General features: G+C 42.6%; 1 protein-coding gene and 1 long non-coding RNA gene across 5 annotated transcripts in view; one reads left to right on the top strand and one right to left on the bottom strand.

The window, feature by feature from the left end:
* Positions 1-24,194, bottom strand: part of LOC309640616 — a 441,572-nt gene that overhangs the window by 411,479 nt on the left and 5,899 nt on the right. The window contains exons 2-3 of the long non-coding RNA XR_014252307.1: positions 5,261-5,434; positions 188-4,079 (exon numbers count right to left, since the gene is read on the bottom strand). This is a non-coding gene — a long non-coding RNA (uncharacterized lncRNA). The remainder of the gene's footprint in view (positions 1-187; positions 4,080-5,260; positions 5,435-24,194) is intronic.
* Positions 23,916-24,194, top strand: part of TCP11L2 (t-complex 11 like 2) — a 45,833-nt gene continuing 45,554 nt past the window's right edge. For 3 of the 4 annotated variants that reach the window (XM_082419471.1, XM_082419468.1, XM_082419469.1), the window contains exon 1: positions 23,923-24,106. The gene's annotated coding sequence lies outside the window, so the exon portion shown is untranslated. Of the gene's footprint in view, positions 24,107-24,194 lie in introns of all 4 variants that reach the window. The other variant, XM_082419472.1, reaches the window with a different exon arrangement.

Here is a 24,194-nt window from a genome sequence, read left to right as displayed (position 1 = left end):
CAAAGTCCCTGAGATGAATCTGAGGAGCAGAGAGGAGGCCAGTGAAGCTGGGGCAAGTGACTAGTTCAGTCAACAAGTATTTATGGATCCCCTACTATTTATTGAACAAATGACTAAATGAGCACAATGCCTGGGACGTGGTCGGCTCTCAGCATGTGTTGCTGTTATTATCATCACTGTCATCAACACTCTTTTTTTTTTTTTTAATTTTTATTTATTTATTTATTTATTTATTTATTTTTGGCTGTGTTGGGTCTTTGTTTCTGTGCGAGGGCTTTCTCCAGTTGCGGCAAGCGGGCGCCACTCTTCATCGCGGTGCGCGGGCCTCTCACTATCGCGGCCTCTCTTGTTGCGGAGCACAGGCTCCAGACGCACAGGCTCAGTAATTGTGGCTCACGGGCCCAGTTGCTCCGCGGCATGTGGGATCCTCCCAGACCAGGGCTCGAACCCGTGTCCCCTGCGTTGGCAGGCAGATTCTCAACCACTGCGCCACCAGGGAAGCCCCATCATTACTCTTATCTCTAGGTCACTCCCACCACCACCCAGTACCCAGCCCACGACCCGGCACCTAGTAAGAGCTCAGTGAACTGAATCTCACTATGTCCCTAACCATTAACACCTTGTTATCCCTTGAAGTTTAGCTTTATTGGAGATATTGTTTCCTTACGGCTGACCTTTTGCTCTGAAAATCCTTAGGTTTTAAAGTAATACCAGAATTGTATGTAAGTGCAGTATTGTATCACTTGGGTTGAATTCCTCAACCTTCAAAAAGGTAGACAGGGCAGTCTACAGTTCAGATTCTGTGACTTCTGGTTAGTCCTGGGCCTCTTCGTTTTATAGGGACAAACAGCAAGTGTCTGGGCTCTGGGCCCAGCATCTCCATCAGATTTGGGATATCACCTGGAACCCAGCAGCCAGAACTAGCAGCCTGCTGTCCGCAACTCAGATTAGCCTCTGAAAAGGTTTCTGCCTGAAAGGGGGTGGATGAGAGTGAGGGGACTAGGAGCTCACCAGGAAACTTTCAAACACAGCGACCCTCACGGTGATTTGGGAGGCTTGTCCAGTGATGTGGAAATGATGTGGAAGGAGCTTAAGAGTCACTAATGAACAAACGAACTCCTCTCTGAGTCTCTGCCAGCCAGGAGATTTCAAGTCACTTAGGAAGGAGACTCCTTGGTGAGGTAGGATAATCTCGTACTTTTTCTCACAGCGAGGAAGTCAGTATTACTAATTTAAGCCCCACTTGCTTCAATAAGCCTGGGTCCCCTTGTTCTCTCTTCAACTGAAAAAAATACCATTCCTCTCTTGGTCTATTTCTCTGACGCCCAATGAAAGCGAAGCAGACCTCTAATGATGGGAAGCTGGCAATTCAGTTGCAACGTCAGTCTTAATGCATTCATCCCTTCTGCAGCTCAAGCCCCTCCAGGGACTTCCAAGACACCTGTCCCGAAGTGGACTGTGACCAGGGGGCAGAAGGGGCCTTCTTTTGCTGTCCCAATGTTTTCTCTCATTGTTCCCAAACACACCCACCCCATAGGCAGCTGACCTCTTTCGCTCTCCTCTCTGGTACCACACAAGTTCCTGCTTTCTAGAATGAATGAATTCGTTCCTCCTCTCCACCCAGGAAAATGCGGTTCTTCCAAGAAGAGAGCACTGGCTTTAGAGCAAAGAAGACATTCTCATTTTAAAGATAAATAAGGCTGGGGCCCAGAATGTTTTAGCGATTGGCCTAAAGTCACACAGCTCGTCCCTATAAAGAGTCAGGGTTTGAACCACATATGTCTCATTCCAAACCCCTCTCCCTTTCCACCAGTCCCCACTGCCTCTTGGATGAATGACCTCCAAGGAATACTGACTAGCACCCAATCCCAAAATAAATATTTGGTGTCAATTTGAAATGCAGGGAAGCATGGAAAACAGGTTTAAATGAGTATGGAGAGAACAGAAGTGATATCAAACAGAAGTGATATCAATAAATATTTGTCAGACCACTGAATGAATATCAATGAAATGAAGTTAAGGCAGGTGGATCTTCTGAGAAGGAATGGCGTTTTCCATCCTCGAGAAAGGAGATTCTTTGCACTGTAAACAGATGTGCATGAGAATTTCTTTTTAAATGACTACGCCTGTGTTATCTTCACAACAGCTGTCCTTGGTTTACAGGCTAAGCTGCCCAGGGGCTGGGATTATCTGTGCCACTGAGTAGAGGTGGCCTTCAGTGGAGCCAGATTTTGTCTTTGCCTAGTTTATGAAGGCAAGGCCTTGGTAAAGTTCAAAGCATCTCTCCATTTCTCTAAGGGAGAAGGGTTCCTTTCCTAAAAGGTACAGCCTCTCTGAAGGTTTCTGAAATCTCTGGGATTAAAGGACGACCTGGACCTCTTTCCGGTTCTCATCCTGACATGTATTTGCATGCTTTCTCTGGAAATGTCTTACATCAGTTCATCCTGACGCAGCCCTGCGCGAGCCAAAGATTCATTCAAGAGGAAGAGGGGAGAATTAATTAATGTGTCAGGTGCCGAGCCAGGCATTTTATACCTAATTTCCCATTGAATCATCACAACCCTATTAGGTAAATGTTATTAAGTCTGTTTAGGGCAGAAAAATAAGAAGACTCAGTGCGGACAAGCGATCTGCCCAGATAACAAAGCCTGCAAGTGGCAAGAATAGGATTGAAACCTACATCTGCCTGAGTCCAAAGTCCACCCCGCTCTTTCTACTTCTCCCCCAGAGGCTTCCTGGACGTGCAACTGAATTCAGCTTGGCATTGACAACTTTCTCGATCTGCTCCCTACTTATCCAATTAGCTTTAGTCTCCACAGTTTTCTACATCATCAGTGCCTGGGGAGTTTTTAAAAACTAGACAAACCCTGACCCCATATCAAAACTGCTAATGCCTGGCACCTTGATCTTGGACTTCTCAGCCTCCAGAACTGTGAGGAATTTCTGTTTACAAGACACCCAGATTATGGTATTCTGTTACAGCAGCCTGAGTGGACTAAGGCACTCTTCATATTCTTCCTCAATTTTCACAAAGAGAAAACATTTATTATTTGAAGGGAGATTTATTCCAAGTGTGCAGACGTATATTAAGATGTGGTTATGAGGCAGAAAACTTGACTTTCTCCATGTCCAGGGCAAAAAAGCTACTCATTTCCTACTGCATCAGCTTGTTCCCAAAGAACAGCCTTGCAACCTGCAAGATTCAAGATTTCCATACAAATACCTAGATTCAGAAAATCTCCCTATTGCTCACACATACGTGAGAGTTGCAATATTAAGCATGAAAGTTCAGGGTCTACAGTAGATATGTAAATGGTAATCATGTTTGTCACTGTAAAATAAGAGTGGGGATTTGCATGATTTGCTATATCGGATGTACAATAGAGGCAAAATCTTTGGGCGACACATCTTTTTTTAATAAATTTATTTATTTATTTTTGGCTGTGTTGGGTCTTTCTCTAGTTGCAGCAAGCGTGGGCTACTCTTCATTGCGGTGCGCGGGCTTCTCATCACGATGGCTTCTCTTGTTGCGGAGCACGGGCTCTAGGCGCACAGGCTTCAGTAGTTGTGGCACATAGGCTCAATAGTTGTGGCTCACGGGCTCTAGAGCGCAGGCTCAGTAGTTGTGGCGCATGGGCTTAGTTGCTCCGTGGCATGTGGGATCTTCCAGAACCAGGGCTTGAACCTGTGTCCCCTGCATTGACAGGCGGATTCTTTCTTTTTTTTTTTTAAATTAATTAATTAATTTATTTATTTTTGGCTGTGTTGGGTCTTCGTTGCAGTGTGCGGGCTTCTCATTGCGGTGGCTTCTCTTGTTGTGGAGCACGGGCTCTAGGCGTGCAGGCTTCAGTAGTTGCAGAGCACGGGCTCTAGGCACGTGGGCTTCAGTATTGGTGGCACGCAGGCTCGGTAGTTGTGGCGCACGGGCTTAGTTGCTCCTTGGCATGTGGGATCTTCCCAGACCAGGGCTCGAACCCGTGTCCCCTGCGTTGACAGGCAGATTCTTAACCACTGTGCCATCAGGGAAGTCCCTGGGTGACGCATTTTGAATTAACACAGTTGAAAAGAAAGAAGCTGACCTGTTGAAGGTTAGTAAGAAATTATTTTTTTAAATGTTTCCACTTCTTATCTTCTAAAAAAAATCCAAAAAACACCCCCCCATAAAACTGCTAAGGACCAAGGCATGAGTACTTCTTTAAATCTTCACAGTCAATAGGTATGTACATTCCTGGTTAAGAATCACTACAACATATGGACCCTTTATTCCAGACAAACCCCCATTAGTGCCTTATATTTCCTCCCTTCCTCACCATTTCCCATGCAAGTTCCCTAAACTGAGCAATTCCAGTTGTCCTTCAACAACCCCTACCTCACCTCTCCATCAGTCACAATTCTGTCTGTCATTTTTACATATCAGTAAAGAAGACTTCAGTAAGTGTTAAATGTTTGGGAAAAAATGACCAATTTTGATGCTCAGATCACCCATACACTGCTACAAATGAATTAAATCATTAAATACAAAAGTTTCAACTTTAGGCAAATAGAAAATAAAGTGAATCATATCTTAAGATTTTGGTGAGGAAATGGAATTTAAACATGGAAGAAAAAGGTTTTATTAAAAGGGGAGAGTGGATCAGATTTAACTACACGAATACATAAGACTACTATATTAAAGAATAAGGAAAAAATATAGGAAAAATATTTGTTGTAAATATGGCAAGCAAATGTTAATATATTATTATCTAAAAAGGTCATACAAATAGGGTAAGTGCTCTGAAGACTGGAATCTTATCTTGTTTGCTATTGTATTTCCTAAATCTATAGATGCTTGCCCTATAATAACAGATCAGTAAATATTTGTTGAATGAAGAGATTTTTTTAGAAACCTTAAAACCCCAGGAGATAAGTGAGAAAAAGACATGAAAATAATTCACAAAAGAAATACGATTACTCAACACATAGGAGCATATTGCTAACCTCACTTGTGATATAAGAAATAAAAGTATTTAAAATACCAATGGGTTATTATTTTTGCCTATGAAATTTGCTGAGATTTTTTTTTTAAACCATGACATATAATGCCAAGGCAGGCTCCTTCATGCTGTCATTGATTTGGCCACTTTGGAGGCTAGTAGAAATGGGGTCCAGGTTCTAATGGTATTGAGATGATCACTGTAACGGGAATCATTGGTAGTATCTGACCGCAACCCTCCATCCCCCTCTTCTGACAGACCCTACGATGCTCAGGCAGTGCACCTACCTTCTGAGTCAAGGGGAAAGGACATGATTAAAGGCTGCTTGACCCTTTGCTGGGACTTTCACACCAGCGCTGGCTGGAAGAGAAGCCCTTCCTTTTCTCTGGTTGTGATTCAGTAAAGATGTGACTCTGGAAGCTGCCAGCAGTCATGTCTGTTGAAGCATGCCGAGAGTATATCTGTAGTAGAAAAAAAAAAAAGATTGGTTTGCAGAAAGAATCCAATTGGCACTAGATTCCCTGGTTCCCATCGTTCCTGAGGTCATTTTCTGTGTCCCTGCCCTCCCCACGTGTTGTTGACATGAGCCAATCAACCCCCTCCCTTAGTGTACACCAGAGTGGGCTCCTTCTGGCTTACAAGAGCCTATTGTTAAATTTTTAGGAATTTTGCGAACAGGTTGTTAAACAGTTAGAACTTGAAATCAGCCCTGTTAGAAGTATTTACTCTATAGCCACAGGGGAGTTTCCAGCCCATGGAAATCTGCAAACACTGCAAATCAGGATTTTTTTTTTTTTTTTTTTCTGGAGGGCCAGTTGTTAAACATTTACCAGCACACCACTCTCTGTAAGCTACCTGAGCTGGATTTCTCTAGCAATCCAGAGAACTTCGGGCAATGCAACCAGAGATGCTGACAGCACCCAAATCCCACCTGAAACTTTTATTATCCCCAGTTTACAAATAAAGAAACCTCTCCAGGCAGTCCCCAAAGGAGGCAAAACCCCAAGGGGGAGTTTTATTTTTAGCTGGGCTTTAGGATCTGCACCTCAAAGCAGAACTCTGATGCATGACTGTTCAGCAAGGTCACAGCTAGACACCTAAGGGGGCAGCCTTCTCCCCTGACCTGAATTCGGGGTCAGCCATTTGCAAGGAAAGGTGATACAGTGCACATCCATCAGTGCTGAGTGAGATGGAACCACAGAGAAAGAGATCTCAAGAAAATGTGCATTTGCCTCTGAGCCTAGCAAGGAGCCCTGGCAGGACCAGGGTGGGTCCCAGGCCTGCTTGCCATATGAGAGTTTTGTTTTGTTTTTTTTTTCTAAATAAATCCACTTCTTTTTTTTCTTTCTTTCTTTTTTTTAAAGAAATTCACGTTCTTTTATTTATTTATTTATTTATTTATTTATTTATTTATTTATGACTGTGTTGAGTCTTCGTTTCTGCGTGAGGGCTTTCTCTAGTTGCGGCAAGTGGGGACCACTCCTCATCGCGGTGAGCAGGCCTCTCACCATCGCGGCCTCTCTTGTTGCGGAGCACAGGCAGGCTCAGCAATTGTGGCTCACGGGCCCAGTTGCTCCGTGGCATGTGGGATCTTCCCAGACCAGGGCTCGAACCCGTGTCCCCTGCACTAGCAGGCAGATTCCCAACCACTTCGCCACCAGGGAAGCCCCATATGAGAGTTTTGAGAGCAAAGGAAATTCCCGGGCATCCTTCGGGAGTTCATGCTCTGGGTCACCTGTTCTCTCAGACTGCATTCAACAGATTGGCAGAAAAAAGAGAAACTGTACCCATCTCCAGACTTCTTTCTGCCTGGCGATTCTGCCCACTGGCAAAGATGACCCAATGAGTGCCTGGGCATCTGGTTAATCCCTTCCCTCCTCTTCCACCTCCTCTTGGAAAAGAGACAAAAAAGAGGGCTGTAAGGAAAGAATCTGGAGATATGAACCCCTTCTCCAGATGCCCTCAGAATTCTCTTGACAAGTAGGAACATTAAAACTAGTCATACCTTCTACAGCAGGGATTTCATTTCTAGGAATCATTTCTAAAGAAACATTACAAAATAACAGAAAAGGTTTGTGCGCAGACTTGTTTATTATTGAGTTATTTTGAATAGGGAAAAAAAACCTGGAATCCACACAAATGTCTAACAATAGGAGAATGATTTAGTAAATCACAGTACATCAATTCAACTGAATGTATCACAGTCATTAAAAATGTTTTGAAGAGATTATACTAAGATGGAAAAACTTCTTATGTTAACTAAATAAAAATTAGGGTTTAAATTTTATATTCGGAATGACTGGCAATATAAAAAGGAAAGAAAAAAGCTATCTAAACTATGCATTAATTGAAAACTGGAAAGGCATACTCCAAAATGTTAACTGTAGTTTTCTCCTTTGGGTGGTGGAACTATTGATGGTTTTCAGTTCTGCTTTCCTCTGTATTTTCCAAATTGCATTCAATAACCGTACAGAAAAATGGGTACCATATGTTGAGTATTACTGAGTATTTACCTTGTGCCAGGTCCTATGCTAAGTACTTTTCATAGATTATTTTATTTAAATCTCCCAGCAAGCCTATGAGGTGGGTACTTTTAGTGTCTCCAGTTTACAAACTGAGGCTCAGAGAGCTTAAGTAACTTGCCCAGAGTCACACAGCTGATAGCCAGGATTTAGAGCCTGGCCTGTTTGATTTCAGAACCAAAGCCCACTATGCACCCCACCTGCCCCAATAAGAGAAGAAAATAGATAAATACTTTATATATAACCATATATATGAAGTAAGCTTCTTTTAAGAAGTAGATCCACCCTTCAAGGCTAGTCCAAGGCTTGCCTCTTTTGTGAGAACTTCTGTTCCTGTCCCTAACTCTGGCACTGACGTTTGCTCCCTTCTTTGACTCTTACGTTGCTGGCTATCTTTTCTTCTCACTCTTATTCTTTCCTTCTTTTCTTCCTCTCCTTCCTTTTGCATCCTAGATGTCGGCTGCAGTGTCTCTGCACCATAAGGTAAAATGAGTTAGGTGCTCCCAAATTCATGTCCTAAGGGAAGTTTAAAAGCCTTACCCAAATATATGTGTTCTAAAAAAAAAAAAAAAAAAAAAAGGGGGTTCTGACGAACCTAGGGGCAGGACAGGAATAAAGACACAGATGTAGAGAATGGACTTGAGGACACAGGGAGGGGGAAGGGTAAGCTGGGACGAAGTGAGAGAGTAGCATAGACATATATACACTACCAAATGTAAAATAGATAGCCAGTGGGAAGCAGCCGCATAGCACAGGGAGATGAGCTCAGTGCTTTGTGACCACCTAGAGGGGTGGGATAGGGAGGGTGGGAGGGAGACGTGAGAGGGAGGGGATATGGGGATATATGTATACATATAGCTGATTCACTTTGTTATACAGCAGAAACTAACACAACAATGTAAAGCAATTATACTCCAATAAAGATGTTAGGAAAAAAACAAGAAAAAAAAAAGCTTTACCCAAGATTTCTGCAAATTCCCCGGGAGCTTCCTTTCTTAAGATTATTTTCTTAAGGCTGTTTCTGCCTCTAACTTCTGACTCCATTGAACTAGTTCATTCAGGAAATGGTCTCACCTTTCTGTCCCTGACCCAGATGGAAACTCAGCTCCTTCCTCGGTTTCTATAGAAAACCTACTCTAACCAGGCGATCTGAACATGTAGACTTTATCAAAGGCATTGGAGGGCGAGGAGAGGTTTACACAGCTGAAACTCAAACAACTTCAACAGGAATATTTTTCCTGTGGAAACAAAACAAAACAGAACAAAACAAAACACAACCCTCTGGCTCCCAGGCCCTGGAGAGAATGTATTATTTATTGGCTGCTTTGCTCTCTATCTTATTGGATCATCCCTCCCTGCCTCCCTGCCTCCCTCCCATTGCCCTCCTGTCCCGCCCACACCCCACAGCCAACCCTAACTCTCTCTCCAGCATGCACAGCACACGCAAGCCCCAACCCCCAGACTCAGTTCCTGACCCTTGCAGGTGCCCAACTGAACAAAAGGACCTTTCATCGAAGCCGAATCCACTCCTTACAAGGCAGTTGTATTGGTGACTTCTTCTGTTACTCTTAAATATGTAAATATAATTTAGAACGTGCTTTGTGCCAGATGCTGGAGATATACAAAATTGGAAAAATACACAAGCAACAGTTCTAAGAATTTAATAATTAAGTCCCTTAGAACTCACAGCTTATGGAACAAGTAATCCCCATACCAGATCATTGGTGCTATAACAAAGATGGGGGCAAAGTGCCGTGGGACTTCAGGGAATGGAGCAGCCTGTAGACTGGGGACCCTTAGAGATTCAAGGCCGAGACCCACAGGAGTCTTGAATTCTGAGTTCCTTTCTCAAGCCATGGGTTCAGCTGGTGTTCCTCACATTTCCCTTCTAAAAGCTTCTCTTTGGCTGTGGCTGCCAAGGTTCTTTCCATTGCATTACACAATATACAGCATTTATGACTGACAATCACCCCAATTTGAAACACGCAGAACATTAGCTCTGCACTAGCGCTGTACCACCCTGCAGGGTACCGTGAACGTCTGCAAGTCTATTTGGTGGGTTGAGCAACAGAGGATATTGAGGGTTCTCCAAGGAAGTCAACATGTGCTAAGATACTCAATAAAGTCCATTTTCAACCTAAGTTTCCTGGTTTTTTTTCCCCCCGCTTTCAAAACCAAGTGCAAACCAGAGCTCTTTTGTCAGATTCTTTCCAAATAAATGGGGGCGAGGGAGGGCTGGTGATCTCTGTTATCACAAAGGATGTTGCCTGTCTTGACACTGGTTTCAACAGTTCCTTTACAAAATGCTGTGACTGTGCTTTATTTAGTTTTAGCTTGAATTTTGAGCATGGAACCATTGGTTGTTAAGACGCTCAAACTGCTTGTCTTAGAAGCTCTAATATTTGTGAAACACGTTACATGCTAGTTATTGTGCTAAATATAATATCAAATTTAATCCCTAAAATGAGCCTATGGGGTGAAGGATATGTCAGATTTAAAAAAAAAAAAGAAAGAAAGAAAGAAAACTGAAGCTCTGAGAATTTGCCCCAAATCACACAACTGATAAGTAGAAGAGCTGGAGTTTGAAGCCAGGTTCATTCCAGTCTAAACTCAGGGTATCTCTCAAATGCAACAATCTAGTGAAATAAAAATATTGGTTTTGCGGTCATTTCCTAGTAATTTGAGATTGGAAACCAAATATTTTACCTTTTAAGGATATAATCAGGATTTGCCTTCAGTATCATCATATACTACTATTAAGTTTGAAGTTCAGATTGTAATTATTATTGTACTCTGGATTGAGATGTTTTAAATTCATTTTATTATAAAAGAGATATATGGTTGCTGTAAAAATTTTAAACGTTATGAAACATAAAGCGAAATAGAAATGTCAATAGCCCACAAAAATTTGAATAAACACTTCACCAATGGAGAGCTACAGATGGCAAATAAGTATAAAAAAACACTCATCATTAATCATTAATAAATGAAATTTTAAACCACCCATTAGAAGAGCTAAAAGTCTTAAAAGTCTGATCCTGCCAAATGCTGGCAAAGATATAGAGAAACTGGAACATTCATACAGGGCTGTTGGGTTGTAAAATGGTACAACCACTTTGAAAAACCAAATTTGCAGTTTCTTAAAAAGTTAAACATACACCTAACATATGATCTAGCTATTCCATTCCTAGGTATTTACAAAAGAGAAATGAAAGCACATGCAAGTACAAAGAGTGGTCCATGAATGCTCATAGGAGCTTTATTTGTAATATCCCCAAACTTTTTTTTTAACAAATAATTTTTTTAAATTAATTAATTAATTTTTATTTTTGGCTGCCTTGGGTCTTTTTTGCTGCCCGCGGGCTTTTCTCTAGTTGCGGCGAGCGGGAGCTACTCTTCTTTGCAGTTCACAGGCTTCTCATTGGGTGGCTTCTCTTGTTGCAGAGCACGGGCTCTAGGCGCGCGGGCTTCGGTAGTTGTGGCACTCGGGCTCAGTAGTTGTGGCTTGCGGGCTCTAGAGCGCAAGCTCAGTAGTTGTAGCGCACGGGCTTAGTTGCTCCTTGGCATGTGGGATCTTCCCGGACCAGGGCTCGAACCCGTGTCCCCTGCACTGGCAGGCGGATTCTTAACCACTGTGCCACCAGGGAAGTCTATCCCCCAAACTATTAACACTCCAAATGTCAATCAGATGAATGGATAAGCAAATTGTGGTACAACCATACAACGTAATGCTATTTAGCAATTAAAAGGAATTAATTACTGATACACTTAACAATATGGATGAATCTTAAATTAATTTCATTAAATGAAAGAAGCAAAACCAAAAAATAAGACATATTGTCTGATTCCATTTATGTAAAATTCTAGAAAATTGAAACCTTTAGTGACAGAAAGCAGATCAGTGGTTGCCTGGAGATGAGGGAGGGGCAGGGTGGGATGGTAGAGAGAGAATACCAACAGGTGTGAGGAAACTTTTGAGGGTGATGGATATGTTCACTATTGTGACTGTGGTAACAGTTTCATAGGGGTTCATATAGGTCAAATTTTATCAAATTGTACACTTTAAATACATGCAGCTTATTGTATGCCAATTATACCTCAATAAAACTGTTAGACACACACACAGTGAGTAAGCCCAAAACTCTCTCTTGAATTTACCACTGATACCAATTTTATGATCATCTTTCTGGACATTTGCACAACAGGGATCATATTATACACTATGCTAACAACTTGCTTTTTTCACTTGGATATTTTTTATGTGGTACACACAAATCCACCTCATTCCTCTAAATGGCTTACTGGTAATCCAGTGCGTGAATGTTTTGTGATTTTTAACATATCCTCCATTTGAGGACATTTAAGTGACTTCCAGTTTTTGCTGGAGAATTTTTTTAATCAGTACAGCTCTTTTCTGAGTTATGGGCACCTGACTTAGAAGCTTCCTGCTGGTGAAACAACCCCTTGCTGGTGCTTTCTCCTCTTCTTTGCCAGCAACCAAGCTGTTCTGGCTTACTTACTCCACCTGGTGGGCAGTGTGGGAAACTGCCAAAGATTTGTTATTTTTCCAGTGTGAGTGGGTCTTCTTGACACCAATTTGCCCTTCTCAAATCCATCTTGTCCCTGGATACCAGAGTGACGTTTCTAAACATAAATCTGATCCTCTCACTCTCCTGATGAAAACTCATCACGTAAAATAAACACAGAGCCCCTTATCAGAACATACAAAGTATTAATACTCTGGCCCTTGCCCAGCTCTCCAGCCTCAATTTTGGTAACTCCCTTCCCGGCACTTTGTACTCCAGAAATACATAACCAGTTATAACTCTCTAAACACACAGTGCTGCTTCATACAGCCACATCTTTGCATCTGCTATTTGCCCTCCTTGGAGTGTCACTCTGCCCTCTCCTATTCCATGTTTTCCTGGTAAACTCCTATTCAGCCTTCACAACCCTCCTGAAGAGTACCCTCCTCTGCAATGGGGTTTGGTTAGCAGTTTACAGTCTTGTCCGTTTGGAGGCTACAAGGAAACTATACTAGCAAATGGAGAGTTTCCTGACTTTTTCCCTATTTCCTCAGGAGAGAAATTGTGGAGTCATCATGACTCTCCTTTTGCCTCATTTGGGATCCAAAGGAAGATATTTCATCCTTTTACTCATTCACTCAGCAAATATTTATTTGTTTCACTGTTTCAGGCACCAATATAGGCAAGTAGGATACATAAGTGAACGAAACAATGAACCCTGCAGTAATGGAAGTTAATTCTAATGGAGGAAGAAAAACAACACTAATAAACACAAGTAAGCACATTTTGTAGTATGCTAGAAGACGTTAGGGAAAAAAGAAAAAGTCAAGCAGATCAGAGGGTTCTGTCTATAAAGATATGCATATCAAAATGTACAAGCAAACAGAATATCGCTGCTATGGGAGATGATTTCCCCGCTGTTTAAGCCAGTTTGAATTGGATTTCTGTTCCTCAAAGCCAAAAGCATCTGAGCTAAACCAAGGCACCCGCCTTGGCATGCCTTCCTTAAGAGCAATGGTTGACATCCACTAGTTCCATCTGTTCCTTTGACAAGGAAAAATTAATTACAAGGAGATGCCATAGTCTCAGATTCCATTTGGGGATTTTCCTGAGGGCCTTTGATGACACTATGTTCTTACTCATGTACCATTCAATTATTTCCATCCCAGGTAATCTCCTTCTCACTGTCAGACATGGAATTAAGACAGCTTCACTTCAAAGGGAACTCCCAGGTCAGGATTCCAAAGGAGCACAGCCAACTGCTATTCATAGGCATGATCTATGCAAGGGACAAGGCCACCAGCACAACCCCAGGACAACCAGCTTCATCTCCAGCCTGAATAGCAACCGCAGCCTCCCAACACTTCTCCCTGCTTCCTTCTTGCCCTGCCAGGCTGTTACCTTCACGCAGTCAGGGTGATTCTTTTAAAACATCTATCACATCCTGTCCCTTCTCTCCAATCGCTTTTCATCACTTACAGGCCTTGTGTGATCTGGCCCTGGGTTACTTCCAACCTCCCACCCCCAACCCCTTCCCCACCACATTCCAGCCACGCTTGCTTCCTAGCTGTTTTTTTAAGTATGCCAATGTGCTCCCACTCCCTTTGCACTTTTTCCCTAACATCTTCTCTTTTTTCTCCATTTTCCATAGGCTTTTAAAAAAAAGTAGATTGGCGAGTCTAACAAAGAGAAAACAACTAAGTAATGTGGGATGTAGCCATTTGCCCTTGCTTTTAAAGTCTGCACACATTCCTATTTCTCACCTCTGTGCCTTTGGTCATGCTGTCTTCTTATTCAGAACACTGACTCCCTTTCTTCTTCCAGCTAACGCACTAACTCACCCATCAAGACAGCCTTAGGGCAGCTCATTCATTCATTCATTCATTCATTCACAAAATATTTATGAGGAAACAAACAATGCACCAGATGCTACACCAGGCACTGGAGAGACAGCCATGAAGAGTGATGCAGCCCTTACCTGCATGGGGTCCAAGTGGAAGGAAGAGATTTAATAGGATATTTAATGAGACAGCGATGGTATCAGTTTCATCTGCAGCCACAAGAAAGTGGCCGACAACTACTCCCCTATCTCTAAGGGAGATGTCAGACTACTTAGATAGGACTTACCAATGAGGGGGTCAAAAACAAGTTTTGTGACTGATGGCTCCTCATCCACTCACAGGTAGAGAGGGTTAGACTTAGAGAGTCCAGGAGAGACACAGCACATAAATAGGGAAGTCGTGGAAGGGGACGAGGGTACCTGCGGAAGAGATGTGGGCAGGTCGAGAACAAGAGGGACAAGTCATCTAAAGGGCTCATCAGGGGAAGAAGAACCTGCAAAGACTGGGAAGGAATAGACAGAGAGGTGGGAGAGTCTGATGCACAGAAACAAAGCAAAGAATGTGCTTGAAGATGCGGAGAGTGTTCAAACTGCGCCATTTACTATACAGAGATCAAGTAGCTTGAGGACTGAGAAGTCACCATTGGATTTGGCACATGGAGGTTTTCCAGGAACCTCCCTCACAATTCTCAAACTAGCCTAAGTGCACTTCTTCTGTGCTCCCTTGGCATCCCGGGTGCTTTTTAAAAACCATACTCCCTTGAAATTATCTGTATTATTCTCTCCCATGAGACCATAGCTATTTAAATTTAAATTAGTTAAAAGGAAATAAAATTCAACATTGTGTTCCTCAGTTGCACTAGCCACATTTTAAGTTCTCGGTAGCCACCTGTGGCTTGAGTACACTGAGATTGTAGAATAGTTCCATCATTGCTGAAAGTTCTATCAGACAGCGTTGCTCCAGTCTCGGTCACTGACCACAACAGTAGCATTTCCAAAGTATCACATCAAGTGACATTCTTAGGTCACTACTTCCCATCTTCCTTCTTCCTCCAGTGTCCCCGTCCTAATGGACATTCATTCCCACAGAACCTCAAGCCCCTTGACTTTATCCGCAGAGCTGAGCCTCAGACCTCAGCTGGGGCACCCATGGAGGGGCATACCATATCGCTTCCAGCCTCATCGTCTCCCTCTAGCGCACAACCCCACCCCAATTGTCATAGCCTTAACAGGGAGCCCCTAGCAAAGGAGAAATGTAACCTGTAGGGTCTCAGCCTCAGCCTTTTCATGCATTACAAATCAGAGCACAGAAGGTGGGTTAGGGGTGAGAGTCAATCATTTAATAACTGGCTGACCCCCTAACAAACCTTCCCTGACACATCCTCCCATCCACCTCCCCCATCATGTTCAGTCCCCTTTCTGTGCATTATTTTTTCCATAGCACTTATTGATACCTAAAGTCATAGTATATATTTGTGATTTGTTACCCACCTTCCTTCCTAAATTGTAAGCGCTTGGAGGCCTGGGCCCTTCCTTGACTATCTTGTATCTCGAATGCCTAGGATAGAGCTTGACACATGGTAATTGCTCTATAAAAGCATGCTCTATATTTATCATATGTTATGAAAATGCTATATGTCATGTATGTTATTATTAAAAATTATATTTAATAAAGGTATATAGGGCTTCCCTGGTGGCGCAGTGGTTAAGAATCTGCCTGCCAAGGCAGGGGACACGGGTTCGAGCCCTGGTCTGGGAAGATCCCACATGCTGCGGAGCAACTAAGCCCGTGAGCCACAACTACTGAGCGTGCGCGTCTGGAGCTTGTGCTCCGCAACGGGAGAGGCCACAACGGTGAGAGGCCCGTGCACCGCGATGAAGAGTGGTCCCCGCTCGCTGCAACTGGAGAAAGCCCTCGCACAGAAACGAAGACCCAACACAGCCAAAAATAAAAATAAATAAATAAATTAATTAATTTAAAAAAATAAATAAATAAAAATAAAGGTATATAATACAGCTATATTTTTATATAGTTTATATATATTTATTACATGTTATATAATAAAGGAAATGTTATACATTTATTTCATATATTGTATATATAATAAATGAAGGTATATATAATTATAATCTATTATTATATATGTATATTATGTATTGATTATATTAATATACTTTTAAATTTTATATATATATGTATATACTAAATGAAGTTAAAGCCAACTGTTCCAAATCTAAATAACAGCTTACTTCTCACTCTCATAAAGTCCAAATGGATTTTCCCAGCTGGCAGGCATCCAGAGACCCAGGTTCCTTCCATCTTATGACTTCTATCTTCTAGGGGAGAGTGGTATCTAAGGGCCATCCTGGAAAAGGGCACCCATCCCTCCCCTCCCCTTCCATTGGCCAGAACCAGGTCACATGTTAACATCTAACCTCTGGGAGGCAGTGCACCAGAAGGAAAAGGAAACACAGGTATGAGTGCCTAGCCAATCTCGACACATATTCACATATACATACATTTCATTTTATTTTCATGGGATTTCCAAGTAGTTGGGCATTATTCTTCTGATTTTATAGATAAGATTGTTCAGACTCTGTAAGGTTAACTGCTTGCCTAAAATTATATAGCTAATAGGTGGTAAGGCTGGGATTCAAATCTAGATTCATTTTAATAAACCCACCTTCTTTTATGCTAATTTAATTTTTGCTAATTTCTCCCACTCCAGCTACTATCCCCCAAAGAAAATGCTTACGTTGTTATGTGTCTTCATAAATAGTTAGAATGGTTTGAAACACTGGTTGATCAAACACCAATTTTCACAAAGTTCTGGGTAGTCCTAACTGATCTTTAATCTTTCTTGGCTTGCCTGGGGCTTATTTCAGCTTATCCTAGGTCCAGAAAATCTACATAGATTTTCCTCAAGAACCTCTCTGGTCAGCTCCCATGTAGTTCTGATCTTATTTAGAGAGACAGCGAGATATGTTTCCAATTTAAACAGAGAGAGGGGAATGTATTTCCTTCCTAATTTCACAGCTATCTCCCTAATCCCTTTGACTACCTTGTATATTTCCTGGTTTTCAATCAAAGCAAAAAGGAAAAGGGGAAAAAAAGTTATATTTAAAGTTGTCAGAGTTATTTCTCTTCCCTTCCCCGCTCTGCTCTGGGTTCTTGGGGACTACATTTCCCAGCCTCCTTTGCCAACTGGCTTCAGGGTTTGGCACTGGAGGGAGACAGGAGGCTAGGAAGAGGGGAGACGCACCCACTCCTGTCCCTCCTCCTCCCCTCTTCCACCCTCCTCCTTTAGAAAGCCTCTCCAGCAAGGCTTATCTCCTCTATGGTTTCGCCTCCTACTCCTCAGTCCCTCCTTCTCTGGCCTCACCTCCCACTGGACAGTCCTGACACCCAGGCTCTGCTTTTGTCCTTTTATTCTTTTAGCTCTAGGGATGGAAGTAGCTTTCCCCTGATTCTATTATCTGGATTGTTTCACCAGCCCGTAACAGGACTTTTAGCTCTTCCTTCCCGTCTATAACTTCTTCTCCCTATTGAATTCCCTCTATTTAACTATACGGAACAGACTCTTGTTTTCCTGAATGGATCCTGAGTTATTGGCCTAATGGGTAGAGAATAGTAATATTCATATTGATATGTCAATACTGGCTACTCTGTCAGGCTCATTCATTAGCTAAGTAAATGGCTCCTGTACCACCAACTTGATGGATTCAAATTTGTTCCCTGGCAGAACTTTAAATTATCATATGTCACAGATCTTTAAGTCATTCAGGAAACTGTTGCCCAGTTGAAACTATAAATATTAAATCAGTATATAACAAGAGTATAATAATAGTAGCTATAGTTTATTGAGCCATACAATGTACGTGGCAATCTGCTCAACTCCTTATATACATTATCTCTGAGTTCTCCGACGAACTATGGGGTATTTGTTCTAGTCAACATTCTTAGTGGCAAATTATAGACACCTACTTTGAATAGATATACTAGAATGCTTTGGGGTAGTTCATGGAATTAACAGGAGGCTGAAGATCCAGGCTTGGGAAAGAACAAAAGGAAGTCAGGCATAGCTATCTTGTCACAGGGATGATCTGCTTAGGACTCCATGCATTGGGACACCACCACTGCAGGCTCTGTGAATCATCCCTACCTGCCCGTGGTGGGCAGCATCTAATAGGTATGCTTAGGTCCCATGCCCATGGCCCAGTGAGGGTCTGGGAAGAATGTCTTTTCTCCTTTCAGCTTTGGTAGTAAAGTATTAATGGGATTACCACATTACCCCCTTTTTGGCTTCTATAGTAAATAGTAATAATGCGACTACCATTTGGGAAGCTGGACCACCAAAATGACAAATGGCCCCCACAATATCACTATCCATATTTTATACCTATGAAGATAAAGCATATGTATCGATATAATGAGTGATACATATGAGCCCTCTGGTCTGTGTGAATCCAAAGCATTCCCTCTTTCCACCAGAATACATTTGTTCTTTATACACAGGTAGTTTGTACCTGAATTGATTTGCTCTTTGAAAACTTTGATCTACATATATTTGTAAAATTTTAAAAATCATTTTTAATTTACAAGTATAATCACAATAGCCTTCTATTAAATAAAGAAGTCGGCTTGAGCATTAAAATTCATTTGACCACAATTATGTTGTACCCAGATTTTCAGGATTTGCTAATTATGTGGTTAGAGTTATACTCTTAACATGAACAATCCCTATCAGGGAATCGGCCAGAAACACCTTGCTGTTTACTTGCTTCTTTACTCCAGATTTTCTTAGCAGAATTTACTTTTTTTTTCTTTTTCTGACTGCTTCATATATACATATGAGAGATGCATGGACAGCTTCATATCTTAAGAGAGTTGGCACCATTTCATTCTCCTCGCTACCTGGAAGGCACAGCCACCCCAGTACCTGGTCCAAGCACCCTTCTAGAGTAATGCAATGTGATTATAAACACTTTGGGCACTTAGTTGATACAGTCCTGGCATGCTTGTTGGCATGTTGTTATGGAAATTAAATAATAATGCCAATAGGTAATACTTTGCATGTGACTGTGTGTGTGACTGTGTGTGTGTGTGTGTGTGTACAGAAGCCACGAAATGAGCTTTGTTTTCTATTCTTGACCAGCCAATTCAGTGGGTCACTCAATATCCCTTTGCTCAGTCATAAACCCTGTAATACCTTCTACTAGAACCCTATGCAACTTAAGTAAAAACTATTGTACAGACACCTGAATGTTCGGGGCTCTCAATTTTTTATCCTCAAAAAGTAATATAATTACTTAAGTCCCATACCACTTTGGTTTATCATCAAAGGAAAGAAACCCTTAGAGGTTGCAGGTGGGGCAAAACATGTTTTTAAAATCAAAGTAAACTCCATGCACCTTGACTGTCTAAGAATTGGGCTTGAAGGGAACAACTTAAAAAGTAAAGATGAGTATTCCACCCCCCCAGCATAAATAATTTTGACATACCTTAGTGAAGGGCCTTTTGCAAATCTATTCCTTTCCATAGTTTACATAAAAAGCTCCTTTTCTTATCATGACTTTAAAAAAATATGAATATAAAGGAGATGGGAAAACTGTTGTGTAGTGTTAATAGCCCTCCATCACTAAGGCATATTTAGGAGGACATTCAATGATAAGAGTAGTATCATTGTGAGGCCATGTGAAATTACATTAATAATGTATGAATGAATACATTCTCATTGTAAAAAAAATAAGCCATTTGTATGTATATAGAATAAAGGAGGAACATCTGCCAACTTGCCTCCTATACAGTTGGGAGGCTAACTTTTTAGTCCATTTCTATGCATGTCATGTATACAAAATACATACATGTGCTCTCTAGTGCCAGCTCTCTCTCAAGCATAAATGGTATCACCGCACAGTGACTGTTCTATAATTCATGTTTTTATGTTGAACGCTGTATCTGAAGAGTCACATTTCTTAATCTTTTCCTTTATGTCTTCTGGGTTTTCCCTTTAATTTTAGAAGCTCTTCCGCCACGCCATTGGGTGTTCCAACTGATTTTTAAATGGAGGGCCCAAATCTTCATCCATGGTTGAATGAAGGACTATGAAGACATTTAGAAAACAACTGCCTGCTGGCCCAGAGGTGGGGTAGAGAGCATGGCTGTCTTGGCTGAGCTCTGAGCCATCATCTCTTTGGCCTCTCATAGGTGTTCCTTTGAGCTTCATCTCTCCTTGGCCCCTCCCACTTCCTGCCCAGAGTTGTCCTCACTGCTGGCCCTCGCTCTCTTTTTTGGTTTTCCAAGGGACAACAGTGGTACCCAGGTAAGTGGAGGGGGCCCATGGAGGGTGAAGGGGGGTACTAATTAAAAATGGTTTTCTTTCTAGTATGGTAGGTGTGAGGCAATTGGAATGAGAAATAATCTCCAATTTTACACCAATTCAGTTGAGTAGAGTCAGGGGAAAAACTGGTTTTGGTGAGTTGGAAACTTGATCAAGAATCAACATTTTGATTCTCAGAACTGGTAAATGATCTAAATCTGCCTTATATTCAAGACCAAAAGAAAAAAAAAATGACAAATCTGCCAAGAAGGTGTGGTTAAATTTTGAACATTTAGTGACCGATCATCTTGTTCATATATTAGCCAAATTATTTTTCTTCCTTCTACTTTCTATTGCCTTTTTTCCCCCCTTTATTGCTTTTTAGTCCTTCTTAGCACGTTAAGATGGACATGGGAGAGAAAAAGAGATGGGATTCCATTTAATCAATTTTTCTACTTACAGTGGAGTCATATATTATGTGAGGGGTTAGGTTCTAAAGAGAGACCATAAGGTCAAAATCATGTGCAGTCAAAGTTATCCCTGAAAATTCCTTAAGTGGATCGTAAGACCTTGGAAACACATTTTTTCTTTTCTTTTCTTTTCTTTTTCCGGCTGCTCAGCTTTCAGGATCTTAGTTCTCCTACCAGGGATTGAACCCCGGCCGCGGCAGTGAAAGCGCCGAGTCCTAACCACTGGACCACCAGGGAATTCCTGGAAACAGATATATGTTTCTTCACCTGAGCACTAGATAAAGTAACTGACTTGCATTTGAGGACAGATAAAGGGAAAATAAGCACCTTCAAACACTAGACTCATATTCTGTGGGGTGAGGTCAGGACCAGCGACATGATTTTCAAGGTCTTGTGCAAAATGAAAATGCAGAGCTTCTTGTTTAAAAAATATTGAGAATTTCAAGTTGGCAGCATCAGAGCATTAAACCTAGTATGGGGCTCTTCCAAGGTCAGGGTCTTGAGGCACTGCATGCTCACGAAACCAGCCTTGGATAAGAAGTTTGGAACATAATGAGAAGCTTGGAAACTGAGATCAACTCAGGAAAGCGAAGCCTCACAACTCCCACAGAGAGAAGGGGTTAAAATCATTGGCAGAGTTCCAGTTATGCTGCTGTGCTCCACACTCCCGGTCCCATCTCTGTCTAGTTGAATTTGCATTATGCTAGATCAGCACGAGATGCAGCCCCGCTACAAAAGTTAAATGGCTGAGAGGTTGCAAATCCATATTAAAATTACATTTTGGGATTTTCTGATTTATACAAGGCTTCACTGTAATTTAAAACTCAGATTTAAGATGTGTCAAAGGAAAAGTAGTATTTACATTTCTTTACCAAGCAAAAATTTTGATCTGTCCTTTGTCATTTGCCAAAGGTAACAGATCAAATTTAATCTATTGTGTAATTTAAACAAACTGCATTACCATGAGTTCTCTAAGTGATTCAAAACAGAAAAGTTAGAAAAATTAGGTGTGATGTCTTCTTCAAATAAAAAGCTAATTATTTTACTTACTAAAGAGGTTGCCTTTTCAGACAGTTTTTTTGGAAGGTCATGAACATAATCTGAGCAAGGAGGATTTTATTCTATGACAGCCTGAGCTCTCTGAGTAAGAATATGATACAAGGCTTTTTTTTTTTTTTAAGGAAACTGCCTAATGTTTTACAGTACTGTATTTCTTCAAAGTGATTTTATATACAAGCCAGGCTAAGGACAATTAGTCAGGTAATTGACCAAAAGGTTTCCAGATAGCAAGTTATTTAACGTTGATGTAATAGAAGATTGTTTTTCCAGGAGACTTTTTCTCCTTTGCATGGGTCTCTGGTTTTACCCTACCTCTTCTGCCTCAAGGTTCTCACACCAGCATAGGCTGAAACTTGACTCATCTGCTTTGACAAAAATTGATTCCTCATGGCTTTGAGAGTTACATATTTGAGCTTTAAAATAAGTGCCATGCCCAGGGTCAGGCAGCTGGTGACCCAGGTAGACTGGACAACTCTCCTGACTCATGCTTACCTGCTTCACATTATTTAATATGGCAAAACAACACTTAAGCCCCTGCAAAGCTAACAAAGGAAGCAAAGCTGCAATGTGTCATTGTCACAGTGTCCAGAAGTTTGGGGGATATTTTTACTTAATCTTTCTATTGTGGAATCTTTAGGGTGGTGATGGCAGTTGTGTGGTGGTTGTTATTTGGCAAGTATTGAAATTAGAGGCTTCTGTCAACCTGACTTCTGATTCCAACAAACGGTATAAACAAGGTTCATAGGAAAGAACCTGGGTGGCAATAGCATTTTCTCTTTAATCTCTTGATTTGTAACAAGTTGTGTATTTTAGGAGAAGGGAGGAGAGAGTGGCATAAGGAGACACAAATACTACAAATTTATACAGATCACCAGCTAAGGTTGTTCAGAGTGGTTTGCCAAATAGTTTCAACAACACTGATTGAGTGCTTACTGTGTACAGCTCTAAGCACTGCTTTATCTCATTTCATCCTCACAAAAACCCAATGAGCCAGTTATCATGTTTCCCCATTGACCAAGATCTCATAGTAGTGTGAGCCCATGTTGTGACACTGAATGATTCCATCTAGGTTAACTGGCTTTCTGCCGTCCTTTAAAATGTTGCTTGTCTGGTTCTTTTTCTAGAACCAATTTTGCCTTTACAATCCAGACATGATTTCAGCACTAAACGGAAGTACTTGAGCCTATACAAAAGTCACTTACATTCTTGCATGAAACTGGCTCTCAAATAACACCAATGTACACCTGACAGAAGATACAGTGGCTTTCGTGTGTGCGGTTGGGGGAAGGGTGTTTCTGTACACTCTGAAGCACACCCACAGCAGAGCCGAACAGTAGGCCTGACCGCACCGAGCTCCCTGGGACTGCTTATTTACATTAACTACTGTCGAAACTTCTCCGGGAGATAGATGCTGAAGAACCCTAGGGGAAGTAAGATGCTTTATCTTTTGCGTGCACACGAAGTTTATGTCTTCAGAGAGCCTGGGTGGGTGTGACTCCCAGGAGCTAATCGTCCTGTCCAGCCATATGCAAATCTGGACTCCTGTTTCTGTGGAGGTGCAGATACAAAAATAGGTAACAAGTTGGTTGCTGACGTGCGTGGGAATGCACTTGCCCGTTTGTGGGTTGGGTTGTCTCAGTTTAGACCGTGTGATAGTGGGCACTTAACTTGGATCGCCCAGTCTAGATGAGGGGTGTTCGGGCTGTAAAAGTTCCACGCGCGGCCGGGGACCTAGCAGCATTGCTTACGGTGGTGCGCCCCGGAAGCCCGGGGTCGGGGGAGGTCAATCCAGCGCTCCACAAGCACCTCCGCCCTGTCCCCAGAATCCCCGTTCCGCCCCCAGAATCCCCGCTCCTCCCCCAGACTCCCCGCTCCGCCCAGTCCCCAGCGTCCCGACAGGCCCCGCCTCCAACACCGAGAGCTGGAGTAGGCACCGCTGCCCCAGTTCCGTAAACACTTCTCTCCCCGCCCCTAGCAGTCCCCGGACCGCACCACTCTCAGCCCACAGGGGGGGAACCGTTCCCTCTCGCACCCAGAACACACCCAATCCGAGCTCTCCTTGGCCTCTTTCATCCGAAGATGAGGAAAATGTCCTGTATTAGGTCAGATCTGTCAGAGCTCGGACATCGAAGCTGAAGTGCCCTAGATTTCCCCTTCTCCCCGATGCCGTCTTCCCCCCTCTCTCCGGTTACGTGGTGGCCACGCCGTGGCTGCCTCTCTAGAGTCCCTCCCGGCCCTTTAAATGCCGCGTGGTGGGGGACCGGGGAGGCTGAGGGTTGTTGGACTCGTGGGCTTCTGAGGTGTTTGTGCCGTGCTGGGCGAGGGAACACCCAGAGACTCCTGAACCGGGCTCACTCAGTCGCCTTTCTCCTCCGCCTGTCGCCGCGCCGGAGCCGGTGCGTACCATTCCGGGGGAGGGGGTCGCGGGCTCTGAGGCGATGGGCCCGGGCCGGCGGAGAGGGACACGTTGCCCCCGGGCAGCCC

The sequence above is a fragment of the Balaenoptera physalus genome (genome assembly GCF_965194825.1).
Source record: "Balaenoptera physalus genome assembly, chromosome: 13".
Classification (NCBI taxonomy): Eukaryota; Metazoa; Chordata; class Mammalia; order Artiodactyla; family Balaenopteridae; genus Balaenoptera; species Balaenoptera physalus.
Note: the sequence above shows the minus strand (reverse complement) of the source record. Positions and strands in the feature narration are given on the sequence as shown.